Source organism: Elephas maximus, chromosome 5 (assembly GCF_024166365.1).
Source record: "Elephas maximus indicus isolate mEleMax1 chromosome 5, mEleMax1 primary haplotype, whole genome shotgun sequence".
Lineage (NCBI taxonomy): Eukaryota > Metazoa > Chordata > Mammalia > Proboscidea > Elephantidae > Elephas > Elephas maximus.
The window spans coordinates 49,931,762-49,945,597 of NC_064823.1; positions in this window are offsets into that span (position 1 = coordinate 49,931,762).

The window sequence follows — 13,836 nt, forward strand, 5'->3', positions numbered from 1 at the left end:
ACAATTTAGTGGTTTTTAGTGTATTCACAAGGTTGGACAGCCATCATCACTACTTCCAAAACATTTTCATCACCCCCAAAAGAAATGCCATCCATACCCATTAGCAGTCACGCTCTGTTCCTCCCTCTCTCCAGCCACTGGAAAACACGAATCTACTTTCTGCTTCTATGGATTTGCTTATTCTGTACATTTCATATAAAAGAGATCACACTTGTGTCTGGTTTCTTTCAGCATAATGGTTTCAAAGTTCGTCAAGTTGTAGCATGGATTCCTCTTTTTGTTTGAATCATCATTGTAAGAATGTACCACATTTTGTTTATCCATTCACGGCCATGCATGCACTGATTAGTACTGCACTAAATATGTGGAAGGATACTCTCTGCAAACCACCAGAGTTTTCTCTCCCTGTTCACTTTTTTCTATCTGATACTTTATCTGGTTGTTAGGTGTCATCAAGTCAGTTCCAACTCACAGCGACCCTGTGTACAACAGAACGAAACACTGCCCTGTCCTCCACCATCCTCATAATCATTGCTATGTCTGAGCCCACTGTTGCAGCCACTGTGTCAATCCACCTAATTGAGGATTTTCCTCTTTTTCACTGACCCTCTAATTTACCAAGTGTCTTGGTCATCTAGTGCTGCCATAACAGAAATAAGGCTTTCTCTCTCTGTTGGCTCTGGAGGAAGGCTTCCCCTGGTCATGTCTGCTCCTGGTGCTGCTTTCTCGGTGATTTGAGGTCCCCAACTCTCTGCTTGCTTCCCTTTTCTTTTATCTTCGGAGAGTTAAAAAGTGGTGCACGCCACACCCCAGGGAAACTCCCTTTACCTTGGATTAGGGAGGTGACCTGAATAAGTGTAGTGTTACAATCCCACCCTAATCCTCTCAACATAAAATTACAATCACAAAATGGAGGATAACCACACAATACTGGGAATCATGGCCTAACCAAGTTGATACACACATTTTTGGGGGGACATAATTCAATCCATGACACCAAGCATGATGTCCTTCTCCAGGGAATGGTCCTTCCTGATAATATGTCCAAATAAGTGAGATGAAGTCTTGCTATCCTCCGTTCTAAGCAGCACTCTGGCTGTACTTCTTCTGAGAAAAATTTGTTTGTTCTTCTGGCAGTACACGGTATATTCAACATTCTTCGCCAATACCGTAATTCAAATGCATCAGCTCTTCAGTCTTCCTTATTCATTGTCCATCTTTCACACGCATGTGAGGTGATTGAAAATACCATGTTAAATTATGGCAGTCAAGTGCACCTTAATCCTCAAGGTGACATCTTTGCTTTTTAACACTTTAAAGAGGTCTTTTGCTGCAGATTTGTTTAATGCAATACGTCATTTGATTTCTTAACTGTTGCTTCCATGAGTGTTGATTGGGGATCTAAGTAAAATGAAATCGTTGACAACTTCAATATTTTCCCCATTTATCATGATGTTACTTATTGGTCCAGTTGTGAGAATTTTTGTCTTCTTTATGTTGAGGTGTAATCCATACTGAAGGCTGAAGTCTTTGATCTTCATCAGTAAGTGCTTGAAGTCCTCTTCACTTTCATCAAGCAAGGTTGTGTCATCTGCGTATCACAAACTGTTAACGAGACTTCCTCCAATCCTGATGCCATGTTTTTCTTCATTTAGTCCAGCTTCTCAGATTATTTGCTCCTCATGCAGGGTAAGTGTGGTGAAAGGATACAACCCTGATGCACACCCTTCCTGATTTTAAATTACCAAGTATCTCTTGTTCTGTTCAAACAACTGCCTCTTGGTCTATGTACAGATTCCACATGAGCACAATTAAGTGTTCTGGAATTCTCATTCTTTGCAATGTTATCCATCATTGTCATGATCCACACAGTCGAATTCCTTTGCACAGTCAATAAAACACAGGTAAACTTCTTTCTGTTATTCTGTGCGTTCAGCCAAGATCCTTCTGACATCAGCAATCCTATCCCTCATTCCACGTCCTCTTCTGAATCTGACTTGACTTTCTGGCAATTCCCTGTTGACTTACTGCTGCAGCTGCTTTTGAATTATCTTCAGCAAAATTTTACTTGGGTGTGATATTAATGATATTGTTCGATAATTTCCACTGAATCACTTTTCTTTGGAATGGGCACAAATGTGGTTGGCCCAGGTAACTGTCTTTCAAATGTCTTGTCATAAATGAGTGAGCGCTTCCAATGTTGCATCCATTTGTTGCATCCGTTTCTTGAGAACTCTGCAAGCTTGGCCTTCGGGACTCTCAGCTTTCTCTCCTAATTCAGGGAGCCCCTTGGGCTCCACTTAGGTTCCTGCTCCTTGCACTGCAGCCTGGAAACCCTTACCAAGGTAATAAACAGGAATAAACATAATGCTCACCTCATTTGTTTCCCATCTCTCATGGATCACTGGACTACTCTGCCTTGCAATGTCTGAAAATCATTGTTTCACATATTTTGTCCTGTTTTTTGTTAGTTCAGGTGGGAGTGTACATCCAGTTCCTGTTACTCTATCTGAGTCAGAAGCAGAAGTCCTAGTGCCTTTTTAAAAATAAGTCATCCTTTCCCCACCGGTTTATCACAGTCGCTATGAGTCGTAATTGACTCGATGGCACTGGGTTCGGTTTTTTTTTTTTCTTTTTGGTTTAGCATGATAGTCAATAGCATAAATTCTGGAGCCAAACTTCCTGTTTCCAAGTTTTGGGTTTTATTGCTTACTAGTATGTGTCTAAGGAGCCCTGGTAATGCAATGGTTAAGTGCTATGCTGGTTCAAAGGCTGATGGTTCAAACCCACATAGCCACTCAGCAGAAGAAAGACCTCGTGATCTGCTCCTGTAATACCCTATGGAGCAGCTGTACTCTGTCACATGAGTCACTGTGAGTCAGAATCAACTCAGCAGCACTTAACAACAACCCACGTGTCTGCTCTAGGCTTCAGTTTTCTCACCTATAAAATGGGGGTGATCATGGAGTGTACCTTACAGGGTTGTGTGAACGTCAGATGAGTTAATACATTTAATGTGCCTAAAAGAGTGTTTGGCACATACTAAGCAGCCATAATTTGCAGTGCCACCTTTTCTTATACTAAGTTTCTAGACACATAATTCTTACTCGTTAATCTATTTATCCCTTTGCCAATGCTATACTGTTGAATATAATATTGCTTTATAGGTTATTGTTTAGTTTTCTATTGTTAGTTGCTGTCGAGCTGGCTTCAACTCATGGCGACCTTATACATAACAGAACAAAATGTTGCCCAGTTCTGTGCCATCTTCATGATCACTGCTGTGTTTGAGTCCATTGTTGTGATTATTGTGTCAGTCCCTCTCATTAGGGGTTTCCCTTGTTTTTTAATGGCCCTCTATTCCACTAAACATGATGTCCTTTCCCAGCAATTGGTCTTTCTTGATGATGTGTCCAAAATTAAGTGAGCCAAAGCCTTCCCATCCTCGCTTCGAATGTTCTAAGGAACATTCTGGTCGTATTTTTTTGAGGAATGATTTGTTCGTTCTTTTGGCAGTTAACGGTATATTCAACATTCTTCGCTACACAGGGTAAAAGAGATCGCAATAGACTATTGCCTGATATACTGCTGGAAGTTTTCTATTGCTGTGTAACAAATGGCCACAGAATTAGTGGCTTAAAGCAACATAAAGATACTATCGTTCTGCAGATTTGGAGCCTGGCTAAGTTCACTGGGTTCTCTGCTTAGGGCTTCACAAATCAAGGTGTAGGCTGGACTAGATTCTTACCTGGAGGCTCTGGGGGAAGAATTAAGATAAGTTCTAAGCTCATTTAGGTTTTTGAGCAAATTCTATTCCTTGTGGTTCTAGGACTGAGGTCTCAGTTTCCTTGCTGGCTGTTAGCCAGCATATGCTGTCAGGTCCTGAAAATCAGTCATGTTTACTTTCCACAGTACTTCTCTCGGGCCCTCTTAAAGGCTCACTCCCAACATTGTAGCTTACTTCCTCAAGTTTAGTAGCAGGATGACTGGCATTGAATCCTCCTGCTTCCAATCTCTGATTTCTGAAGAAAACTCTGCTTTTAAAGGGCTCGTGATATTAGGTAAGGCCCACCTGGGCAATCTCCCTATCTTAAGGTCAACTAATTAAACACACTACTGTTGAGTTGATTCCGACTCTTAGCAACCCTATAGAACACAGTAGAACTACCCCATAGGATATCCAAGCAGCGGCTACTGGATTTGAACTGCCGACCTTTTGGTTAGCAGCCAAATGCTTAACCGCTGCACCATCAGGGCTCCGTAATCTTAATTTTGCCATGCGATGTAACATAATCATGTTCGTAGCACCGGGAGGCACTGATTGATATCTAGTAGAGCAAACTTCTTTTAAAAATAACATTTTGTATTTCTTTCTTTCTGCTGCATAGGAATGTAATTGACTTTTGAACATTAATCTTACATTGATCTAGCAACTTACTGAACTCTCATTTCTGACTAAGTCTAAGAATGAGGATTCTTTTGGATTTTCTGTCTATAGATAATATCAGTTTGGTTTGTTCATTTAAAAATTCTCATATATTTTTAGTCTTTTCCTTCTTTGATTGTGTTGGTTAGATTGCCAGAAAAATGTTAAATTATGGCAGGCGTAACAGATATTCCTAAATTAAAGGTAATGCTATAAAATTTCACCAATAAATATAGTCTTGGGATTTTGGTAGATTGATTGAGTTAAAAAACTTTCCTTTATTCTTAGTTATTAAAGCTTTTTTTTAAATGATGAATTATTCTTAAATTTTATCTTTTTTTCGTTTATAAGATGATCATATAATTTTCTCTTTTAATTTGTTAATATGGTGAATTACATTAATAGATAGACTAGTGCTAATCCCCAGTCTTACATTCCAGAGATAAACACATTATGGCTGTGATGATTTATTTTGTTTCCCTATAGATGAATTTGGTTTCCTATTATTTTGGTTGCTGTTGTTAGGTGCTGTTGAATCGGTTCTACCTCATAGTGACCCTATATACAACAGAATGAAATACTGCCCAGTCCTGGCCATCCTCACAATCATTGCTATGTCTGAGGTCAAGGTTGCAGCCACTGTCAATCCATCTCATTGAAAGTCTTCCTCTTTTTTGCTCACCCTCTACTTTACCAAGCATGATGTCCTTCTCCAGGGACTGGTCCTTCCTGATAACATGTCCAAAGTACGTGAGATGAAGTCTTGCCATCCTTGCTTCTTAGAAACATTCTAGCTGTATTTCTTCCAAGACAGATTTGTTTGTTCTTCTGGCAGTTCATGGTATATTCAATATTCTTCATAAATACCATAATTCAAATGTGTCAATTCTTCTTTGGTCTTCCTTATTCATTGCCCAGCTTTTGCAGGCATATGAAGTGATTGAAAACACCATGGCTTTGGTCAGGTAAACCTTAGTCCTCAACGTGGCATCTTTGCTTTTGAACACTTTGAAGAGATCTTTTGCAGCAGAATTGCCCAACGCAATACATCGTTTGATTTCTTGACTGCTGGTTCCTTGGGCCTTGATTGTGAATGCAAGTAAAATGAAATCCTTGACAGCTTCAATATTTTCTCTGTTTATCATGACATTTCTTATGGCTCCAGTTGTGAGGATTTTTATACTCTTTATGTTGAGGTGCAATGCATACTGAAGACTGTAGTCTTTGATCTTCATCAGTAAGTGCTTCAAGTCCTCTTCACTTTCAGCAAGCAAGGTTGTGTCATCTGCATATTGCAGGTTGTTAATGAGTCTTCCTCCTAGCCTCATAATGCATTCTTCCTCATATAGTCTGGATTCTTGGATTATTTTCTCAGCATACAGATTGAATAAGTATGGTGAAAGGATAAAACCCTGACACACAACTTTTCTGATTTTAAACCACTCAGTATTCTCTTGTTCTGTTCAAATGACTGCCTTTTGGTCTATATACAGTTCCTCATGAGTACAATTCAGTGTTCTGGAATTCCCATCCTTCGAAATGTTATCCATAATTTGTTATGCTCCACACAGTTGAATGCCTTTGCATAGTCAATAAAACACAGGTAAACATAGTTTTGTATCTGTTGCCATAAGAAAAATTTGCTTAAAATTTTCCTTTTCCTACTGACAATTTGGTTTTAATGTTAAGAATGTATTAGTCGCATATGATAAATTGGAAAGCTTTCCTCTTTTCATTGTTTCTGGAATAATTTGCACAAAATACGGACCAATTGTTCTTTAAGTTTTGGTAGATCTATCTTGTAAACTATTTTAGCCCTAATTTTTTTTAACGGGTAAAGTTTTAACCATTGATTCATTTTAAAAAACCATCATAGCTCTTTTCAGCGTTTCTATTGTATTTTAAGTTGGTTTTGTCAAGTTATTTATTTAAATCGTTTTGTCTAAATCTTCAAAATTTATTGTTAAAGCTCTTCAGTGTTTTATTATTATTTTTCCATTTCTCTTTTGTTTGTAATAACACTCCCCTATTCATAACTAATGTGTCCAGGTGGTGCAGTGGCTGAAGCAATCTACTGCTAACAAAGATTGGCAGTTCAAAACCACCAGCTGCTCTGCAGGAGAAAAATGTGGCAGTCTGCTTCGAAAAAGATTACAGCCTTGGAAACCCTATGGGGTGGCTATGGGTTGGAATCGACTAATCGGCAGTGCGTGGTTTGATTTGTTCTTAACTAATGTTGAGTATTTATGTCTTTTTTCCTCTTTATCAATTTTGTTGGAGGATTATCTACTTTCTTAGTCTTTTCGGAGCACTTACTTATAACTCTCTTTATCAATCATCCATTTGAAGTTTCATTGCTTTTTCATGTCATTAATTTGAGTCTTTATTGATTACTTACTTTTTTCCTTCTAAATTCTCTGTGTTTATTGCCCTTTCCCCTCAACTTCTTGAATTTAATTCTCAAGTTCATTATTTTTCCTTTCTAAAATAACTAAGGCTATAAAGTTCCATTTAAATGCTACTTTTTTGGCTACATCCCAGAAACCCTGGTGGCATAGCGATTAAGAGCTATGGCTGCTAATCAAAAGGTTGGCAATTTGAATACTCCAGATGCTCCTTGGAAACCCTAACGGGGCAGTTCTACTCTGTCCCTTAGGGTCACTATGAGTTGGAATTGGCTTGACAGCAATGGGTTTATGGGTTGGGTACATCTCACATGTTTTGATAAACCCTTTTTATTGTGGTAGAGTTATAAATAAATTTCAATTTTCATTATTGTTTTTCATTTGATCTATGAATTCTTTTAGAAATGATTTTTTTACATTCCAAGTAAATGGGACTTTGTTTGTTAATTCTTTTTGTTACTGATTTCTAATTTTATATCATTATACCCAGAGAAGGTTGTTCTCTATGACATCAATTCTTCAGAATTTGTTGAGATTTTCTCCATGAATCAGTGTGGTCAATTTTTGGAAATGTTGTATGTGACCCAGAAAAGAATGTGCTGGTTGCAAGGAGGTCCATATGTTTGTTAGATCAAGGATTTTTTAATTGTATGGTTCATGACTCAAGCTCTGTGGCTACAATTTGATCACTGCTCCCCACTCCCAAGAACATTGACAGTGATGATATTAGAAAACAAACATTCATTTCTCACTTGAGTCACTGAGAGGTGAGCTTCTGTTGTCCACCAGAATCATTACAATGTAGCAAACAGGAAAAGTTCTCAGTGAAAGTTCAAGATACAGACCCAAGAAAATCTGCTACTATAGCCAGTTTCATTTACTGCCTTTAAATATGTATGTGTTTGATCTCTTCCTGACTGTTGATGATATTTCAGTCACATTCCAAATATTTCTTTTTGCTTATTTTCAGTTATTAAAAATTCCAGTTCAGTCCAATTTAAAACTTCAGTCTCATATCCAATTTAAACATTCTCCTTCCCCCTCCCCCACCCCCAGCCCCCCAAAAATCCAAACAACAAAACAAAACAAAACACCAGTTGCTCTAAAGTCAATTCTGACTCATGACAAACTCACATATGTCAGGGTAGAACTGTGCTCCATAGGGTTTTCAACGGCTGATTTTTCAGAAGTAGAGATTTTTTTTTAGATCGCCAGGTGTTCTTCTAGGGCACCTCTGAGTGTACTCGAAGTTTCAACCTTTAAGTTAGTAGCTTGTTTGCACAACACAAGGACTACACCCAATCCACCCAGTTTAGCCTTAACCTGTGGCTTGGGTACTGCAATAGAGAAGGGGATGTGGTCTCTTTTTACACTCCTCCTTGCTCTTACACATCTCCCTTCCCCCTAATCAGGGATGGGTTACCCAATAAGCAAGGTAAGCATGGCTTAGGGCATCAACAAAATGGGCCACTAGTTGTCCAAAGCAAAGACCCATAGATGCCAATCAGGACACAAGGAAAAGCAAGTGCCAAAGTGGAAGGAAACTGGCAGGGCACTAAATGAAACTGATACCAGCTCCAGTGCTTGAGAATGTGTCGACAGGAAATAAAATTCACACTGGGTCACTGGGGCACCCACGTGCCAGGCTGTTTAAGCTAGGAGGCCCCTACCACTTCAACACCATTGTTGACCTCTGCCTCCTATGGTCATTTCCCGTGTAATTGAAGCTTTTTATCTTGGTAGGTCTCTTGGGGGTAAACCATCTCTTTCTAATAAACAAGATGTGGGGGTGGGCTGTCGAGTCTCTTTTTTTTTTGTCTCTTAAGTGAAAGTTTACAAATCAAGTCACTATCTCATACAAAAATTTATATACACCTTGCTGTGTACTCCTAGTTGCTCTCCGTCTGAGACAGCACACTCCTCTCCACCCTGTATTCCCCGTGTCAATTCAGCCAGCCTCCAACCACCTCCAGCTTCTCATCCCCCCTCCAGACAAGATAGGCCAACATAGTCTCAGGTGTCCACCTGATCCAAGAAGCTCACTCCTCACCAGCATCCCTCTCCATCCCATTGTCCAGTCCAATCCTTGTCTGAGGAGTTAGCTTTGGGAATGGTTCCTGTCCTGGGCCAATAGAAGGTCTGGGGGCCATGATCACCAGGGTCCTTCTAATCTCAGTCAGACCATTAAGTCTGGTCTTTTTACAAGAATTTGAGGTCTGCATCCCACTTTTTTTTTTTTTTTTTTTATCCCACTACTCTCCCAATCCATCAGGGATTCTCTGTTGTGTTCCTTGTCAGGGCAGTCATTGGTTGTAGCTGGGCACCATCTAGTTCTTCTGGTTTCAGGTTGATGTAGTCTCTGGTTTATGTGGGTCCTTTCTGTCTCTTGGGCTCATAATTACCTTGTGTCTTTGGTGTTCTTCATTCTCCTTTGCTCCAGGTGGGTTTAGACCAATCAATGCATCTTAGAACGCCACTTGCTAGCATTTAAGACCCCAGACACCACACACCAAAGTGGGGTGTAGAATGTTTTCTTAATAGATTTTGTTATGCCGATTGACTTAGATATCCCCTGAAACCATGGTTCCCAGACCCCCGACCCTACTCCTCTGGCCTTCAAAGCACTCGGTTTATTCAGGAATTTCTTTGCTTTTGGTTAAGTCCAGTTGTGCTGACCTCTCCTGTATTGTATGTCGTCTTTCCCTTCACCTGAAATAGTTTTTATCTACTATCTAATTAGTGAATACCCCTCTTCCTCCCTCCCCACCCTTGTAACCATCAAAGAATATTTTCTTCTCTGTTTAAACTACTTCTTGAGTTCTTATAATAGTGGTCTTATACAATATTTGTCCTTTTGTAACTAATTTCACTCAGCATAATGCCTTCCCGATTCTTCCATGTTATGAAATTCTTCACAGATTCATCACTGTTCTTTATAGTTGTATAGTATTCCATTGTGTGAATATGCTGTAATTTATCCATTCATCCGTTGATGGGCACCTTGGTTGCTTCCACCTTTTTGCTATTGTAAACAGTGCTGCAATGAACATGGGTGTGCATATATCTGTTCATACAAAGGCTCTTATTTCTCTAGGATATATTCCAAGGAGTAGGATTGCTGGATCATATGGTAGTTCTATTTCTGTTTTTTTAAAATAATGTTTATTGTGCTTTAAGTGAAAGTTTACAAATCAAGTTAGTCTCTCCCACAAAAACCCACATAAACACCTTGCTACACACTCCCAATTACTCTCCCCCTAATTAGACAGCCTGCTCTCTTATTTCTAGTTTTTTAAGGAAGTGTCAAATCTATTTCCAAAATGGTTGTACCATTTTACATTCCTACCAGCACTGTGTAAGTGTTCCAGTCTCTCCACAACCTCTCCAATATTTATTATTTTGTGTTTTTTGGATTAATGCCAGCCTTGTTGGGGTGAGATGGTATCTCACTGTAGTTTTGATTTGCATTTCTCTAATGGCTAATGATCGTGAGCATTTCATCATGTATCTGTTAGGTGCCTGACTGTCTTCTTTGGTGAAGTGCCTGGTCATAGACTTTGCCCATTTTTTAATTGGGTTATTCGTCTTTTTGCAGTTCAGTTTTTGCAGTATCATGTAGATTTTAGAGATCAGGCACTGATCAGAAATATCATAGCTAAAAACTTTTTCCCAGTCTGTAGGTAGTCTTTTTACTCTTTTGGTGAAGTCTTTGGATGAGCATAGGTGTTTGATTTTTAGGAGCTCCCAGTTATCTAGTTTTTCTTGTACGTTCTTTATAATGTTTTCTATACTGTTTATGCCATGTACTAGGGCTCCTAACATTGTCCCGATTTTTTTCTTCCATGATCTTTATCGTTTTAGATTTTATATTTAGGTCTTTGATTCATTTTGAGTTAGTTTTTGTGCATGGAGTGAGGTATGGGTCTTGTTTCATTTTTTTTGCAGATGGATATCCAGTTATGCCAGCACTATTTGTTAAAAAGACTGTCTTTTCCCCCATATAACTGTTTTGGAGCTTTGTCGAATATCAACTGCTCATATGTGGATGGATTGATGTCTGGATTCGCAATTCTGTTCCATTGGTCCATGCATCTGTTGTTGTACCAGTACCAGGCTGTTTTGACTACTGTGGTGGTATAATAGGTTCTAAAATCAGGTAAAGTAAGGCCTCCTACTTTGTTCTTCTTTTTCAGTAACTCCTTATTTATCCGGGGCCTCTTTCCCTTCCATATGAAATTGGTGATTTGTTTCTCTATCTCATTAAAGAATGTCCTTGGGATTTGGATCGGAATTGCATTAAATGTATAGATCGCTTTTGGTAGAATAGACATTTTTACAATGTTAAGTCTTCCTATCCATGAGCAAGATATGTTTTTCCACTTATGTAAGTCTGTTTCGGTTTCTTGCAGAAGTGTACTCTAGTTTTCTTTGTATAAGTCTTTTACATCTCTGGTAAGATTTATTCCTAAGTATTTTATCTTCTTGGGGGCTACTGTAAATGGCATTGATTTGGTGATTTCCTCTTCGATGTTCTTTTTGTTGGTGTAGAGGAATCCAACTGATTTTTGTATGTTTTTCTTGTATCCCGATACTCTGCTGAACTCTTCTATTAGTTTCAGTAGTTTTCTGGAGGATTCCTTAGGGTTTTCCGTGTATAAGATCATGTCATCTGCAAATAGAGATACTTTTACTTCTTTCTTACCAAACTGGATGCCCTTTATTTCTTTGTCTAGCCTAATTGCGCTGGCTAGGACCTCCAGCACAATGTTGAATAAGAGTGATGATAAAGGGCATCCTTGTCTGATTCCCATTCTCAAGGGAAATGCTTTCAGACTCTCCCCATTTAGGATGATGTTGGCTGTTGGCTTTGTATAAATGCCCTTTATTATGTTGAGGAACTTTCCTTCTATTCCTATTTTGGTGAGAGTTTTTTTAATCAAGAATGGGTGTTGGACTTTGTCAAATGCCTTTTCTGCATCAATTGATAAGATCATGTGGTTTTTGTCTTTTATTTATATGGTGGATTACATTGATTGTTTTTCTAATATTGAACCATCCCTGCATACCTGGTATGAATCCCACTTGGTCATGGTGAAGTATTTTTTTTGATATGTTGTTGAATTCTATTGGCTAGAATTTTGTTGAGGATTTTTGCATCTAAGTTCATGAGGGATATAGGTCTGTAATTTTCTTTTTTTTTGAGGTGTCTTTCCCTCGTTTTGGTATCAGGGATGTGCTGGCTTCATAGAATGAGTTTGGTAGTATTCTGTCCTTTTCTATGCTTTGAAATAGCTTTAGTAGTAGTGGTGTTAACCCTTCTCTGAATGTTTGATAGAACCCTCCAGTGATGCTGTCTGGGCCAGGGCCTTTTTTTGCTGGGAGTTTTTAAATTATTATTTAGTTGTTCTACCTCTGTTTGTGTTAGTTTAGGTAGGTAGGGTTTTTCCAGAAATTCATCCATTTCTTCTAGGTTTTTAAATTTGCTACAGTATATTTTTTCATAGTAATATATAATTCTTTTAATTTCAGTTGGGCCTGTTATGATATTGCCCATCTCATTTCTTATTTGTGTTATTTGCTTCCTCTCCTGTTTTTCTTTTGTCAGTTTGGTCAATAGTTTATCAATTTTGCTAATTTTTTCAAAGAACCAGCTTTTGGTCTTGTTAACTCTTTCAATTGCTTTTATGTTTTATATTTTGTTCAGTTCTGCTCTAATTTTTATTTGCTTTCTTCTGGTGCTTGAGGGTTTCTTTTGTTGCTCTCTTTGTATTTGTTCAAGTTGTAGGGATAATTCTTTGAATTTGGCCCTTTCTTCTTTTTGTATGTGTGCATTTATTGCTATAAATTGACCTCTGAGCACTGCTTTTGCTGTGTCCCAAAGGTTCTGATAGGAAGTGTTTGCATTCTCATTGGAGTCTATGAATTTCTTTATTCCATCCTTAATTTCTTCTGTAACCCATTCATTTTTGAGTAGGGTGTTGTTCAGTTTTTAAGTGCTTGTTTTCTTTTTTCCGTTATTGTTTTCTACTTTTATGGTTTTACGGTAAGAGAAGATGCTTTGTAATATTTTGATGTTTTGCTATCTGTTAAGGCTTGCTTTATAACCTAATATGTGGTCTATTCTAGAGAATGTTCCATGTGCACTGGAAAAGAAAGTATACTTTGCTGCTGTTGGGTGGAGTGTTCTGTATATGCCTATGAGGTTAAGTTGGTTAATTGTGGCATTTAGATCTTCTGTGTCTTTATTGAGCTTGTTTCTGGATGTTCTGTCCTTCACTGAAAGTGGTGTGTTGCAATCTCCTCCTATTATTGTTGATTTGTCTGTCTCACTTTTTGATGTTGTTAGAGTTTATTTTTTGTATCTTGAAGCACTGTCATTGGGTGCATAAATATTTAATATGGTTATATCCTCCTGATATATTGTCCCTTTAATCATTATATAGTGTCCTTCTTTATTCTTTGTGGTGGATTTAACTTTAAAGTCCGTTTTGTCAGAAATTAATATTGCCATTCCTGCTCTTTTTTTGATTTTGTTTTCTTGATATCCTTTTTCCATCCTTTGAGTTTTGGTTTGTTTGTGTCTTGAATTCTAAGGTGTGTCTCTTGTAGGCAGCATATAGACGGATCATGTTTTTATCCATTCTGCCACCCTCTGTCTTTTTATTGGTGCATTTAGTCCATTTACATTCAGTGTAATTATGGATAGTATGAGTTTAGTGCTGTCATTCTGATGTCTTTTTTTGTGTTTTGTTGATGGTTTCTTCTTTCCACTTAATTTTTGGTGCTGAGTAGTTTACATATTGTCTTTTCCTCTTATTCGTTGTTGTTGATTTTGTTTTTGCTGAGTCTTTATGGTTTTCTTGTATTTTATTTTGATATTTAAGACTGTTAGTTTCCTTTGTGGTTACCTTAATATTTACCCCTATTTTTCTAAGTTTAAACCTAACTTTTATTTTTCTATATTGTGTTGACTTCCTCTTCATATGAAAGATCTTTGACTACATT